This window comes from Microcaecilia unicolor, chromosome 3 (genome assembly GCF_901765095.1).
Source record: "Microcaecilia unicolor chromosome 3, aMicUni1.1, whole genome shotgun sequence".
Classification (NCBI taxonomy): Eukaryota; Metazoa; Chordata; class Amphibia; order Gymnophiona; family Siphonopidae; genus Microcaecilia; species Microcaecilia unicolor.
In genome coordinates this window covers 24,315,984-24,330,530 of record NC_044033.1, presented here as the reverse complement: position 1 = coordinate 24,330,530, position 14,547 = coordinate 24,315,984, and the positions used below count along the sequence as shown (strand labels likewise).

The 14,547-nt window shown below is 41.0% G+C and overlaps 1 protein-coding gene across 1 annotated transcript in view; it reads right to left on the bottom strand.

Annotated features, from left to right (window-relative positions):
* The window catches only part of MTA3 (metastasis associated 1 family member 3), a 429,588-nt gene that overhangs the window by 158,141 nt on the left and 256,900 nt on the right, over positions 1–14,547 (bottom strand).

Genomic DNA, 14,547 nt, shown 5'->3' with positions numbered 1-14,547 from the left:
ATTCAGTAGTTAATTTTCAGAAAACAGAGGCACTGGTTCTTTATGGAAATAGAATTATGTGCTGCCCCTCAGACTAGTATTAAGGGATTATCTGTCCCTGTTCGACTAGCAATTAACTATACTCCTCATTCTGTAACTTGCTGCCTATATTTAAGTGCCATATACATGCTTATACCAGGGGCGTATCTGGACTCCGGCGGTAGGGGGGGCCAGAGCCAGAGGGAGGGGGCACATTTTAGCGCCCCCCCCCGCCGCCCCCCGCCGCCGAGCCCCCACCGCCACCAATGACTTAGTCTCTCCACCCCCCTCCCGCCGCCAACCCTCCCCCGCTGCCGTTCTTACTTTTGCTGGCGGGGGACCCCAACCCCCGCCAGCCGAGGTCTGCTTCCACCTGCCGCTGCCTTCAAAACTTCTTCTTCAGCCGGCGGGGGACCCCAAACCCCCGCCAGCCGCCCCGCGCTGTTTAAAATTCATCTTCGGCCTCCGTGGCCGTGCTGCTGGGATAGGCGGCGCTGTTGAAATCCACTTCGGAGTCTGACGTCGTTGTACGTTGTACGTGCTGCGACGTCAGACTCCGAAGTGGATTTCAACAGCGCCGCCTATCCCAGCAGCACGGCCACGGAGGCCGAAGATGAATTTTAAACAGCGCGGGGCGGCTGGCGGGGGTTTGGGGTCCCCCGCCGGCTGAAGAAGAAGTTTTGAAGGCAGCGGCAGGTGGAAGCAGACCTCGGCTGGCGGGGGTTGGGGTCCCCCGCCAGCAAAAGTAAGAACGGGCACGGGGGAGGGTTGATGGCGGTAGGGGGGGCCAGGGCAAAATCTGCGGGGGCCCAGGCCCCTGAGGCCCCACGCAGATACGCCCCTGGCTTATACTATAGAATATGAGTACTTATGCAGGTAAGTGTACTCTTGTACACGTAATGATAGGTGTGTGCTCAGCACTATTCCATAAATGACATGGGCAGCTCGCTTAGCATGTAAATACAAGGGGACATTTACAGGGGAGTAGCATGATTAGGGACCAACATTAATGAGTATAAATTTCAGAATACTGTAAGTCACATGCTAAAGTGCCACATTTATGACATGGTGTAAATGGGTTCTCCTAAATGTACGTGCGTAGATGTTGACTTATGCTAGTATTCTATAATGGAATCTTGGTGCAGATATAAAATTGCTTCCCACACAGGTATTGTTTTGGATGCAGAATTAAAGTCTTTTTTTTTTTTTTAAGATTCAACTGCTGTATAGAACAAAGCCTTTTTTTTGGTGGTATCAGATTTTAGGTCTGTGGAATGAGCATTAATAATAATGTCAGCATTTGATTATAGTGGTGTGCATTACTTCAATTAGTGCAAAATGAAGCAGCCCGAGTTGTTTTTGGTAGTGGGATGAGGGATGGTGTAACACTAACTCTATTTGATCCACACCGGCTTCCAGTGAAATATCATGTATAATTCCTAACCCTTATTCACTTGTTCAGAACCCTTATTTTATCATCCTCACTTTAATATTCCCTTATCTCTTGTTTGTCCTGTTTGTCCTAATTAGATTGGAAGCTCTGTCGAGCAGGGACTGTCTCTTCATGTTCAAGTGTACAGTGCTGCGTATGTCTAGTAGCGATATAGAAATGATAAATAGTAGTAGTAATCTTTAGGATTCCGGAATCTTGCTATTCTTTGGGTTCCGGAATGTTGCTACTCTTTAGGATTCCGCAATCTTGCTACCCTTTGTCCTTATCCCTTATTTGTCCTGTTTGTCTTTTCTAATTAGATTGTAAGCTCTGTCGAGCAGGGACTGTCTCTTCATGTTCAAGTGTACAGCGCTGCGTACGTCTAGTAGCGCTATAGAAATGATAAGTAGTAGTAGTAGTAGTAATTCAGGCTGCTATGTCTGGTGTTTAAGTTGCTGTGTTTGAAGTAATCCATAGAACTGGGAATCTTATCCCTCTCACTCACCTCACTTGAGTCAGCAATAGTCAGATGACTGCCTTTCTCAACAGTTAGTTCACAAATCTATCATGCAGTCCCATGCCTTTTTAGTGACTGAAGTGAAAACCTGCAATACACTTCTGATGAGATTACATTTAATGGTAAATTTGATGAAATTTCAACAGAAACCAAAGACTATTTCTTTATTTTGGTTTTTAGAATTGATAATCTTTCTCATTCTATAACAGGGTACTAAATTTATAAAATACTAGCACTTATATGCATGAATGTACACATAGGGGCTAAGGGCTAGCAGAACACAACACTATTCTATAATTTAAATGCACAAGCTGCTTACCCCAGGATTCTATATACTGCTCCAACATTTACGCACAGAAATTGAAATGTATTATGCGCATAAGCTAATTGGTCAACAAGCTAATCAGTGCTAATTGGATGTTAACCCACTATCAGCACTAACATTAATTAGAATTTACGGGTACTACTTGCTAAACATATTCTGTAACATGGTGCGCATAAATTTTAAGTCATGTAGTTGAACAAGTGGTGTGGTCATGGGCGGGTCCATGGGTGTATCTAAAAATCTATGCGCGTTGTTATAGATTGCACCTAATTTAGGCATCAGGATTTACACCAGGTTTTACTTGGTGTAACTGGCTGTGACTAAATTTAGTCACATGGATCGGCGCTTGACGTATTCCATTAACCGTATGGAAATATAGACTTCTTCTATAAAGTATACCTAAATTAAGGTATACGCTGGAAGAGAGGAGACATGATATAAATGTTTAAATATCTCAAGGGCATTTATGTACAGGAAGAGAGCCTTTTCAAATGAAGGAGAGCTCTGGAATGAGGGGCATACGAAAAGTTAAGACGGAATAGGCTTAGGAGTAACCTAAGGAAGTATTATTTCACAGAAAGGGTGGTGGAGGTGTGGAATGGCCTCCTGGTGGAGGTGGTGGAGTCGAGGACTGTTCCAGAATTTTAAAAGGCATGGGATAAGCATGTGGGATTGCTTAGGAACAGGTAGAATTGGGGGTTACAGAGGATGGGCAGACTGGATGGGTCATTTGGCCTTTATCTGCCGTCATATTTCTATGTTTCTAAGGTGTACTTATAGAATATGCCTAAGCGAATTTCATTTTGGCACCAAATTTTTAGGCATGATATAAAGAATCTAGTCTTTAGTGTGGAAATTCAAAGGGGGCATTCACAGATGAGGGGCACTGGCAGGTCTAACATTTATACACTTAACTTATAGATTACTGTAAGTTACACACTTAGGTGCTGTCATTTAGGCAAACCTATTTATGTTAGCCATAGATCTGGCATAAGTTGGTGGGCCTAAATAAAGGCACACTGATGCCAACTTATGCTAGTATTCTGTAAGAACAAGTAGGCATGTAAATATTCTTAACGAATAGGCTCACAGCCCATGTAAATTATAGTGCCCAGTTATAGAATTTCCCTCATATATCTTAAAGATTAGTTCTCATATGACTTTAAATATTTTTTATGAATATGGATTTTCATTATGTCCTTTTGTTTGTTATGTTTTTAATATTAAGGTCGACTGTTAACTGCTTAGACTTTAGTGATAGGTGGGATTTAAATGTAATACCTGAAATAAAAAATGATGTCTGGGAAGTCTCCCATGAGAAGCGAGATAAGTTGAGAGGGAGCTGCCAGCCAGGAAGTGATCGAGTTGTCTGGGTCCCCAAACATAGAGAGAATACATGAGAGTCTTGTAGTGGCTAGACAGCTTTTATCAGGAACAGTTGAAAAGGGTTTTTTTTCTTTGCTTTCCATCAGTTCTTCCCTGATCAAACTGCAGTATATTACCTTGAAAGCATATCAACTTCTTTCAAAGTTGTAAAGAAAAAATCTCTTCTTTGGCTCTAATTACTACTGACAATACAAACTGAGGAGGGCAAGATCAACTCTTTGGATAGAAGAATTAAAACACTGGAAAATTCAACAGCCTAGTTCATATTTATGCAGAAATTACAGGCTAGGAATATAGGACTACTATTTATTTATTTTTGTTACATTTGTACTCCGCGCTTTCCCACTCATGGCAGGCTCAATGCGGCTTACATGTTGTATACAGGTACTTATTTGTACCTGGGGCAGTGGAGGGTTAAGTGACTTGCCCAGAGTCACAAGAGGCTGCCTGTGCCTGAAGTGGGAATCGAACTCAGTTCCCCAGGATCAAAGTCCACCACCCTAACCACTAGGCCACTCCTCCACTCTATGATTCATAAAATGAAAAACTTTGAGAGCAGGCTTAGATATTTATTACATTTTAAAGAGCTACTTACAAAAAATGGCAAAGGTGCCTGAAGATGACATTCTCCTATCATTAAAGCCTTCTTCCTTTCCATTACAAAAAAAAAAAAAAAATCATATCTTACTTTGGATAGCCTTGGCTTCTCAGAACTACTGAAGAAGTCTGTATAGGTGAAGGTAATAGGGCAACTTTATTGGTTATGTTTGTATTTCATGCAAAAGAGATGCTATACTCAGACTGTGTTTTCAGGGAGGGGGTATGTTAAGATGGCACCAGTATGTTTCTCCAGATGAGCATGCAGAACCTCCTCTCTCTCCTATGGGTAAAAAGAGGAAGGGGCAACTGCGCGCTAGGTTGCCTAAACCTGCAGCTACTAATCCTGCCTGCTCCTGTAGTGGATCCTATGGACTCATTTCTTACCCAGACCTTGGCTATCTCCTCTCCGTTTGCTGCCGCACTACTGCCTGGGAAGCAGGTGGAGAGTCCCTCAATACCTGCAGAATTGACATTACTCTCTCCCAGAGAGTAACTCTGGAGCAGCTGGCAGCTATATTATCTTTCCTGCCAAAATGGACGGCTCCTCCTGATGATGCCGTGAGCTCTGTGACTCAGAGTATGGAGGACACTGCAAGCAGCTCTCAAGGACATAAGGGGAGTGCCCCAAAAGATAGCTCCATATTAGAAGGAAGGCAGTTTCCACAGCAGGAGACTTTAGAACCGTTAACAGTGAGGCCCAGATGCACTAAACGTTTTTCATCGTTAAATGAGCCCTTAAGGAAGAATTTCCTATCCTTTCCATGCACTAAAGCCTATTTTTCGACGGTAGTAGCAGCTAACGAAACTGGAATGCAAATGAGAAACTACCATTGAAATGTAGACAATTCGGAATGCACTAACCATACCGACGATAGCAACGATTCACTTACCACCAGAAATTTAACGTCAGCTCAGACCTGTCGTTAAAGCCTGAGCTGTCATCTCCCCACTGCCTCCTGCACGATGAAAAACCAAATTGCTGGCATGTTTTAAAAGAAAAGTGGCTCCCTGCTTCCCTGTGCCTAAAATAAAAAAGGAAACTCTTAAATTAAAAAAGGATCGGGAGGGGGCAAAGGCGCTCATCAGCAGCGTGCTGTATGGATGGCCTTGCCTTGCCCCCCCCCCCCCCGAGGTCCCTGCTGCTCCCCGCTGCTCCGTTTGTGAAATAAAAGCTTTTAAAAATGAAACCTTTGCAGTTGCTGGGCTCCCCCTCCCTTCCTGTCTCTCTTCTTTAGTCGGCAATGCTCCGCCTCCTGCCCTCCTCCACCTCCGTGCCCCGCCCCCCCGATTTCGTCCCCGCTGCTCCCCCCCCCACCGGACCCCCCCTCCACCATAATGGCCAATGCAGCACCTCTCACCTATGTTTGAAGGAGCTGCACAGGGTGGATCAGCTATTATTCAGCTGTCTCCTCCGATGTCTCCTTTTTCTTCCTGTGTCCGCCCTCGTCTGACGTCAGTTATCTACGTAGATAGCTGACGTCAGACGAGGGCGGACACAGGAAGAAAAAGGAGACATCGGAGGAGACAGAAGAGCTGAATAATAGCTGATCCATCCTGTGCAGCTCCTTCAAACATAGGTGAGAGGTGCTGCATTGGCCATTATGGTGGAGGGGGGGTCCGGTGGGGGGGGGGGGGGAGCAGCGGGGACGAAATCGGGGGGGGGGGCGGGGGACGGAGGTGGAGGAGGGCAGGAGGCGGAGCATTGCCGACTAAAGAAGAGAGACAGGAAGGGAGGGGGAGCCCAGCAACTGCAAAGGTTTCATTTTTAAAAGCTTTTATTTCACAAACGGAGCAGCGGGGACCTCGGGGGGGGGGGGGGGGGGGGGCAAGGCAAGGCCATCCATACAGCACGCTGCTGATGAGCGCCTTTGCCCCCTCCCGATCCTTTAATGTTTGTGGAGACATGCAGGGGAAAGTGGGGAGCCACGTGTTTGTGTTTTCTTTTTTTTCTTACGTTTCTGGCATGCGCAGAGCAGCCAGCATAACGCTTGGCTGCTTTGCGCATGCTTTACGAGCCGATTACCGACGGGGATTAGTGCATCGTTCTTTCCAATACCGCACCAAACTTTTTGGGGCTGTGTTTTTGGAGCATGCTTCGTTATTTGAGATTCGGTAAAGGTTTTTACGTTTCTGATTTTTTTACGTTTGCTTGATGCATCTACCCCTGAGTAATTTGGGAGTAGTTCCTTTACAGGCTATTTCTCCTTTGAAGAGGTCTCCTGAGTCTATTTGGCTGGTGATTCAGAATTTACAGCAGTCCCTGTCAGGCTAGATTTCTACATTGTCCCAGCAGTTCAACCTGGTATCTGGAGATTTCCTCCAGTTAAAACAAGATGTTAAAATTTTGGATGGTCGTATGAAGCAATGTGAGGGGAAGAGTTCTCATTTTGACACTAATGTAGCAATGCTGGTTAAAGACAACGTAATGATTCACCAGAAGGTTGAAAAATTAGAAAATGGGATACAAAATTGTAATTTGAGAATCCTTAATTTTCCAAAAGTCCCTTTGGTTTCTTCATATGTATTTAAAAGATATCTTCTGGAAGTTGTTAAGGAGACAGAAGCTTCACTCCCACCTATCTCAAAAACATATCTTCCAAATGGAAAGAAAAGAAGCATGATCAAGAGTTTGATTCACCCACAGAGATTCCAGCAGATAGTTTGGAGCTAATGGACTTGCTAGAGAAGTCAGGAGAAGTGTATCTTTTGCCACTTTAATTGTTCAATTAGCTTTGGACTCTGACCAGGTCTGGCTTCTTAAAATGTTCTTTATATCTGTGATGTACTATTTCTGAATTCTAAAATAAGAATACTTCCTGATGTATATTGTGAGATTCAGAAGAGAAGAAGACAATTTTTGCTGTTTAGATATAAGTTAGAACAGTTGGGGGCCACTTTTAAGTTGTATTTTCCCTGTAAATATATCTTACTCTTTCAAGGTAATAGGTATCTGTTGTTTGAACATTCACAATTATCTGCCTGTGTGTCTTCTAAAGCTAGTTAGATTGTGGGAAATCTCCTTGAGCACTTGGGTACTCTTTTGAAAATGTAGCCAAGAATGCTGGTCCCTTATTTGTTTTTTAGTTACTTATAAGGATATACTCCACTTTATGATTTCTGAACACCTCCTCCTAAACTGTAGGCTGTTAAGTTGAGGTTCTATGACATATTTTTTTGATGTGATTTTTCCATTTGATACTTTTCTTGAAAACCTTGATTGCATTTCCTTAAAACAACCGTGTGATGAGGGTCAGAAAACACTCTAATCTACACGGTTCTTCGGAGGATAACACCAGAAGAAGAGGGAACCAGATCTGCCAAGGTCAGTTAAGGAGTGATCAAGATCACGGTCCCGTTTCCCCAGAAGAGGAATGGGAGGATATGCATACAGAAGACCTATCCCCCAATGCAGGAGAAAGGCGTCTGATGCTAGTCTGACGTAAGCCTGAAGTCTGGAACAGAACTGAGGGACTTTGAGATTCAGCTGAGTGGCAAAGAGATCCACCTAGGGGGTGCCCCACCCTCTGAAGAACTCGCGAGCAATGCCGATGTTGAGGGACCACTCATGCGATTACATAGCCCTGGCTCAGCCTGTCAGCCAGACTGTTGCTTCTGCCCACAAGATAAGTGGCCTGAAGGAACATGCAGCGCTGAGGAGCCCAACAATACATCCAGATAGCCTCCTGACACAGAGGGCATGATCCGGTGGCTCCCTGCTTGTTGGTATAATACATTGCAACCTGGTTCTCTGTTTGAATGAGCACAACTTGGTTGGACAGCTGATCTCTGAAGGCCTTTAGAGTGTTCCAAATCACTCAGAGCTCCAGAAGGTTGATCTAAAGACGTGTTTCCTGAAGGGACTACACTCTCTGAGTGTGAAGTACAAAAATAAACCCTGTAGACAACTTTCGGCATTTGGAAATTATCCTGGATTCCAGTCTCTCATTTCAGCCTCAGATATCAAATTTGTGTAGGATACGTTTTTCTATTTTTTCTCAGCTGCAATCTGTTAGGCACTTATTTGATCATGATCGTTTTCATACTTTTACTCTTCCTCTCTTTGTATCCTGGTTAGACTATTGCATATTATCTACACTGGTCTAACCTGTTCCGCACTGAAAAAAAAACTTCAAACCTTGCAAAACATCGTCATTAGACTCCTGTGTCATGCAGGTCATTTGGATCACATTACTCAGTTACTCATGAAATATCACTGGCTTCTAGTGGAACCGAGAATTATTTGTAAAGCCTTAGTTCTTAAATTCAAATCCTTTAGAGTTGTTATGCCAGAATATCTGCCAGTACTTGCTGTCCCCTATTCCCCCAATAGAATTTTATGCTTGTTAAATGATCGTCTCTTGCTCCCAAGGACCCAGGAGTGCTCAACTGGAAATCATCAGACATAGCACCTTTTATTTCCTTGCTCCTTTCGTATGGAATAATCTCCCTTTATATATTCACAGCAAGCTTGCTTTCAAACAATGTAAAACAACATTAAAAACATGGCTATTCCACCAGGCAATGGGTAGGTCCAGGGCCCCACTCAGTGGTCCCTATTAATTAATGTTATTATTTTACTTATGTTTGTTTTGTTGAATTTGTAATTTTAATTCTATTATAGCTATTCTTTTTAATTTATTTTGGTTTTTCTATTTTATGCTGTTTCTAGTATAATTGGTGCCCTTTTCTGTCATATAAATTGAAGTTCCTTTTCACCATTTGTTTAGCCTCTAAACTGCCGAGCTCTGCTGGTCAGTCTGTGCGGAATAGACATTTCTTTTAATGAACTGGGGAGCAACCCGTCAAAATGCTACAAATTAAACAAACCTTAAAAGCAACTCTAGCTTTGACAGGTAACCAGTCAGCTGTACTAACAAAGGTGACACATGATGAAATTCAGATTTTCCATATATCTACTTAGTGCCATATTTTGAATTAGTTGTAATTTATTCATCAATTTGGATGAAACACCCAATTTAGAAAGTTGGAAGAGTCAACAACTGGAGAAGTACCCTAAAATGCTCTGTAATAAAACAAGAGTAAACTAAACATAGCTGTTTAAACTTTAAACATTTTTAATTAATCTGTGGCTCCATACTCAAAGATGAATCTAGCAACATCTCTAAAATGCTTGAAGAGCTGTCCACCCTCAAAAAAGTCCATTACCATCAGATAGAGATTCAGAGATTAGTTTGTGGAGGAGTGGCCTAGTGGTTAGGGTGGTGGACTCTGGTCCTGGGGAACTGAGTTTGATTCCCACTTCAGGCACAGGCAGCTCCTTGTGACTCTGGGCAAGTCACTTAACCATCCATTGTCCCAATGTAAGCCGCATTGAGCCTGCCATGAGTGGGAAAAAACGCGGGGTAAAAATGTAACAAAAAAAAAAAAAGATCAAACCAAAGAAGTTTGGTTTTATCAGTATTTGTTTTAGATGCAGAGCAGTCGACCAATTCCTAATTTTATCAATACTATTAAAGATTGGAGTAAAAGGGCAAGCTGAAATCAAATTAATAAGGAACTATGAGAAAATGTCATCAGCATATGAATACAATACCTCCCCTATTTCCAAAGAAACCTCCTGAAATAAGGTCATAAATAAACTGTACAGCAATGGAGAAATGGGTGATCCTTGTGGAGCCCCACATGGAGGACTCTAAAACACTGAAGCTGTACCATGTTTAAACACTGAGAAGTCCTCTAAGTGTATATTCCTTCCTATGCTAGGCCTGTTACATTGCTCTGTTTGGTTAGCCTAATAAGTTGCCATATTTGCAACATTCAGTGCTTTCTCAGGAGCTGAGAACAGACACTTCACAGAGCACATTTGGCTGGAGCTGAGTATGCCTTTCATATAATATGGATATAACCTTGGGAGCTGATGAGAGACTGAGAATACAGTGAGCCTAATGTTTCAGTCTTGGGGTGAGAATCTTAACCATATCAGTCACTCCATTCCCTTAATCTGTACCTTTTCTAATTCCACTATTCACAGTGTTGTCACGTCACTGACTTATAGCTTGCTTATGTGAAATCAATCTGGGTTACAAAAATAAAACCCCAAACATTAAAAACAAATGACATAAAAAACATACATCAAATGCATCTCATAATCACCCTATTGTATCAACACATAATTGTACCTTCATTATGGCATTAAATTATATAGCTGCTTAGTATAATATGTCTTTATTTACAACAAAGTAAAAACTTGCCTAAACAGATGTGTTTTCTATTTCCTTCTAAACACAGCAGTTTCATTCAATATCTGCACGTAGTTTGGTAAAGCATTCTATAATAAATGGCTAGCAACACAGATCCAAGAGATGACATATCTAAATGCCTTTGTCCTTCTGAGCTCAAAACACTTAAAGGTCGATACATTTTTAACAAGGATGTTATAGAATTTGGTGCTTCAGCATTCAAAGCACTCTGAGGGGTCCCTTTTACAAAGGCATGCCAAACGCTAGAGATGCCCATATATTCCTAATCATTAGCACTCACTAAAAATGCTACCACTCCTTTGTAAAAGACCCCCTGAATCAGTGGAAGGGGTATATGTTTGCCGCAATTTACATCAGTGATGACGTATGTCATAGCATTTTGCACGAGTTGGAATGCATGGCTAGATACAATTAGGTACTCCTAAATAAAAACCATTACAATTATCAAGTAAATGCAATTATCAAAGCTTGTAATAGTAACCTAAAATTATTATATTTCAAAAACGGTTTGGCTTTTATCAACCTGAGCTTGAAAAAGCTTTCCTATACTACTGTCTTTGCTTGCGATCTTAATGATAGTTGAGAATCCAGCTGAACACCTAGATATCTCAACTCTGCAACAAATTGTAAATCACATCCTTAAACTTCTAATGTCCTTGTAATTTGGATCAGTTGATCTGGAAATAACAAAGTGTATTTTTTTTTTTATTTAAACATGATTTATATTAAGTACCTACTCTCAAATTTATTTTAATACATCAGACACATGCTGTAAAACATTCTCTCTTGATTCAAAGACTAGGATAATAAACTGTATATCATTCACAATCTATATCTAATTCCGTGACACTTTACAAATTGGTTGAATATAAATATTAAATAAAACCACAGGAAGTGCAGAACCTTGTGGGACTCCTAAATAAATTGATAAACAAGCAGACTGATCATTACACAACCTAACGTGTCCTATTCCACAAAAATGATTGAAAACATTTCATTCAGTCCCAGTAATACCAACTTTGGGTAAGATTTTTAATAATAGCATATGATTAAATATGTTCAATGCCACCAAGATATCAAGCATTACTAGTGCATATGAATTTTTCTGAATCAAAACCCACGTGCAGTAAACAACAGAGCCCATGATGTTGTTTACATCAAGCAATTTTTGGTCCACTCACAGCATAACAGCCATTTAACTTGTGAAAACAACCTAATTATGTGCAATGTTACCAATTGTTAAAAATTTGGCTATTCAGGAAATATTTTAATGCTGATTGATTTTATTATGGAAGTTTCATAATTTACTTTTATGATGTATGAATCTTTTTTTGCAATCCACTGTTATTGGTCTGGATATCCCTATTGAATTCAATGGGGCTATCCTGAAAACCTTGACTGGCTGGGTGTGCCCTGAGGACTGGGTTGAAAACCTCTAGGTTAGGAGGAATAGAAATGTATTAAATTAAAACTAATTAATATTTTGGCTACAAATTCCATAGCTAGATTGTTCATTGAGTAAAACAATACTTTCTCCAATTTGATTTAAATTTGATTCCCTGTTAGCTTCATGCAGTATCCCTACCATACAGAATTATATTTTCCTGCAAAAAAATAAAGCTTGCTCCACAGGCATACCAGAAGACAAGAACTGAAAGCGGCTGTTTAGTCTATTTGAAGAGCTGGCTCCAAGGGCATGCCAGAAGAGGAGCAGAAGTAGCCACGTAGTTTGCATGACCACAGCACTTGGCAGAACAGGCTTCATGGCCCGTCAGAAATGAAAGAATGATACTGTAGCCATGAGGGGATAAGAGGAGGGGCTGCTGTTATCTATCCATGAATAAAGCAACTTGCCAAGTCAAATGCAAACTCTTTTATTCATTTTACATAATAACGAGCTGAATGTACAATATCTCATCATTACTTAACCTGAACTATGCTAAAAACAAAACAAAATAAAATAAAAAAAAACCCATGCAGTAAGAGAAAAGTAATGCATAATTTTGTGATTTTAACTCATTGGACTTTGGCAAAAAAACAAAAAACACCTACCCCTAACAAATGGTACAAAGAACAATTTTGTGAGCAAGATGTTAAATGGAGTAATGATTGGTTTACACCCCATTTTACACAAGTCATAGAAGTAGGATTTGAGACATGAAGGTCAGTGTCTCAAGTTTCAACAGTACTGTAAAACAGAATCTGCCAACATAGAGCCTGTTCTACAATACAGGAGAAATGGACGTTTCCTGTTAGAAAACTAAACATATATAATATTGACGGATAGCTCCTAAAGTTGATCTTCTAGGACACAGATGTTTAGACCCCTTCTGAAATGGGGAATAAATATCTATGGACTTGCCATGCCCCTGTACCACTCAAAACATGCTCAGACCATTTTTGATATATGTATATCTTGGCTTTGTAAAATGAGAAACTTAGATATTTATGCAAGATAAACGTTTATGACGTCATGCACATATCAAATGTGAATAGGGCTTGTAAAATGAGTGCCTTGTAAAATGAGATATCAGATTGAGGCGTATTTTCAAAGCACTTACACTTACAAAGATCCATAGTAACCTATGGTACTTTGTAAGTCTAAGTGCTTTGAAAATGAGCCCCATTGTGTACTGAAGATATATTAATTGTTAGTCCTAGGAATATTTCTTTCAGATATAGTATTTTCTATTTAATGACAAACATCTTGACCCAATATCGTTGTTATTTCAAAACTGTCAATGCCTGTTATAACAAGAATAGGGGTCACAGGAAAATATGATTACAGAGCACCTCTACCATATTCAGGCAAGCATTTTACAATTCAAAAAAATTAAAGAGAATGTACTCTGGCTGAAGAGTGACACCTCAGACTGATTACTATTTATGAATGCCTTAGCTTAATGAAGTTGATCACAACTTCCAGTTACATTTTCTTACAGTTTAACAGAACAGAAATTTCAAAAAGGTACTATTAAACTGACCACGTCTACAGCTCGTTAACTCAGTTCACATGAAGAACTAAAGCTACTTGGGACCCTTTTACTAAAGTGCACTAAGCAGTTAATGTGGTAAAACTACAGTGGCTACCAAAGAACATATCGCCTTCAAAGTATGCACCCTGGTTCACAAAATACTCCATGGACTAGCTCCCGGCTACATGACTGACCTGATTGACCTACCAATGAGAAACACATTTGAATCAGCAAGAACATACCTAAACCTTCACTTCCCAATATGTAAAGGACTCAAGTACAAGTCAACATACGCATCCAATTTTTCCTACTTAAGCACACGACTATGGAACGCACTACCAAAAGATCTGAAAACCATGAGCAACCACCTAAACTTCTGGAAAGACTTAAAAACGCCCAGTCACTGAAACACACCATCACTAAAACAGAAAATGGATGTAACACAAATCTTCAGTTGCTCGTTTTTACTCGTTCCCCCAGTGGGCAAAACACAATAGTTCCCATTTTAATCATACTATCACCGGTTGTAATTGTTAACACCGCAGTTCTTAATCATCTTTCTGTAACCATGTAAGCCACATTGAGCCTACAAATAGGTGGGAAAACGTGGGATACAAATGTAACAAATAAAATAAATTAGTTAATGTTAACTGCTTCCACATAAGGAAGCATGATGGTTAGTGCATGCTAATTAACTGCATATTGTGTTAGAGGGCACGACTAGGCAGATCATGGGTGAAGAATGGGAATGGACTGACACTACAGTTAGTGCACTAACCATCACTTTTGCAGTTAGTATCAGGTTCATTTATTTGGAGTTTGCTCACACCTTTTTCAGTAGTAGCTTAAGGTGAGTTACATTCAGGTACTCTGGATATTTCTCAGTCCCAGGAGGGCTCACAATCTAAGTTTGTACCTGAGGCAATGGAGGGTTAAGTGACTTGCCCAAGATCACAAGGAGCAGCAGTGGGATTTGTGGATTGCAAGACCGGTGCTCTAACCACTAGGCCACTCCTCCACTTGGCGCCTCCTCAATAGGAGGTGCTAAGTGCATCCGCACTAATTGCAACCAA